Genomic DNA, 2,143 nt, shown 5'->3' with positions numbered 1-2,143 from the left:
AAGTAATGAAGGGCACATGCAGGAGTAATGGTTAGGAGACCAACTCATTGGGTTCCTTTTCAGCCTATGGACGAAGGAATGCATCTTCCTTCTTCTGAGTCCATGGGTGACAGGAAGTGAGCAGCTAGGAAAGATGAACGGGGCAGCACAGACAGCAGCAGAAGACAGTGGAGCATGAAGTCAGAGAAAGAACCAGGAGACGGTCATCACAAGGGTATCTACCTTTAGGAGTAGATGTGAAAGTAACAAGTACATTTGCAAAGGAAAGTGGTGGATTGGGTTAGACCAATCCATGTCCTGATTTACACACATTTGGCTTTTTTTATATATATATATTTTTTTGAGTTGTATAGATGGTCAGCACTATTTCTCTCTTGTCCTTTGAACATAATTTACTGCAGTCTTATTCTTTCTGCAGGCTTAAGCCATGTTATTTTCAAATTTCTTATTTTAGATTTTAATACAAGAAGAGCAGCCATTAAGGTTCGGGAAGCTGCTTTACAAGCAAGCAGCAGCCAATAACTCAACATCATGAGATTTCATTAGCTTATTGGTTGCCTTCCTAACTCTGATAGCTTTCTTGGGTTACTAATATACTTTTTAAAGTATTAGTTGTACCTAAACTTCGGATTAGGTTTGTTGAGTCTATGATCTTGGTTAGCCCAAAGGGAGACTATGAGATTCTGTTCTGGCAAGGGCATTAAGCAAGCTTACAAGGTCTCAAAGGAAGGATGGGAAAGTTTCTTCCTTGACCAGTGCATTGACTTCAACCATAGAACTCCTAACAATGCATTCTAATAACCATTGTACATCACATACAAAACAGTATCACAATTATCACAATTATTATAATCTAAGTACACACAGATATACTTCTGTGTACACATACATATTTATGTAATGTACTATGTATATGCACATTTCATTGTTATGATGATTTTGAAGGTAATATTTTGAGGAGATATTATCAAATACAGAGCATTTTTTTGTTATTGCTGTTTGATATTTTTTCATTGAGGTAGATTTACAGCACAAGTTTAATTTTATTTAGAATTTATATTCCACCTTCTTTAACACAGATTATTTCAAGGCTGATCGCATTAAAAAGAGAATAAGTAAAACACATCTGCATAACAAGACACTCAGATACATATACAAAATACAATCAATAAAAACTATACAATATATTTAACAAAAACCTAGAACATATCAAATGCAAATTGTAACATCTATTAAAATCATAAAACTCATACAAAGTAGAATGAGATATTGTATCTTTGGAAGGCATTTTTTCAATAATTGTGAATAGTGAAATGGGAGATATTTTGCCCTTAGCAAAACAAGGCTCCTCAGGGCCATGATTCAGTGGTCAGGAAGTAACTGGACCTTACCACCTCAGAGACAAAAGCAGTCTGAATTCAAGAAAGCATGGGATAAATACAGGGGATCTCTAAGGAAGTGATGGGAATTATAATGCTAATTTAATTGGTTGGATGGGCAGACTGGAAGGGCCATATGGTCTTTTTCTGCCATCATGTTTCTATGTTTAAAACGTTAATAAATGCTAAAAATGTTAGGGAAGGAAAATGAAAGGAAACAATTCAGCTTAGTAAACTACTGCAAAATTCAGAATCTCATTGACTGCAAAGGCAGATTTAGCCCATACATTTCTGCGCTTTCATTTTTTTTTTATTTGATTTTTTTTCCTGTGATTTAATATTTTAGTGTTCTTTTATGTTCTTTAATGTGGAGTTTTTTAAAACTAATTTTGTATCATTGCATATAAGTTATCCAGCAATATTTATTTTCAAAGCTTTCGGGCAAATTTTAAAAGCCCTGCGAGCACCAAAACTGAGAAATACATGCACGAGTTGGGCCAGCGCATGCCAAGCAGATTTTAAAAGTCTCCCATTTATCCACGTATCTCCCGCCATGCACTCAAATGAGAAGTTCCGAAAAAGGGGGGCATGGCCATGACCTGCGCGGGGCATGGGTCTCTCAAGGCCTGACCAAGAAATGTGCGCGAAAATACTTATTCATCTTTGCGCGCGGTGGGGTCCCTTGCCATGTAAACTTACTACTGCTATGGTGGCGTGTAAATAGTAAAACAAAATAATCTAGGCTAGTCAGCAGAGTTTTAAGG

Source organism: Rhinatrema bivittatum, unplaced genomic scaffold (genome assembly GCF_901001135.1).
Source record: "Rhinatrema bivittatum unplaced genomic scaffold, aRhiBiv1.1, whole genome shotgun sequence".
NCBI lineage: Eukaryota > Metazoa > Chordata > Amphibia > Gymnophiona > Rhinatrematidae > Rhinatrema > Rhinatrema bivittatum.
Note: the sequence above shows the minus strand (reverse complement) of the source record.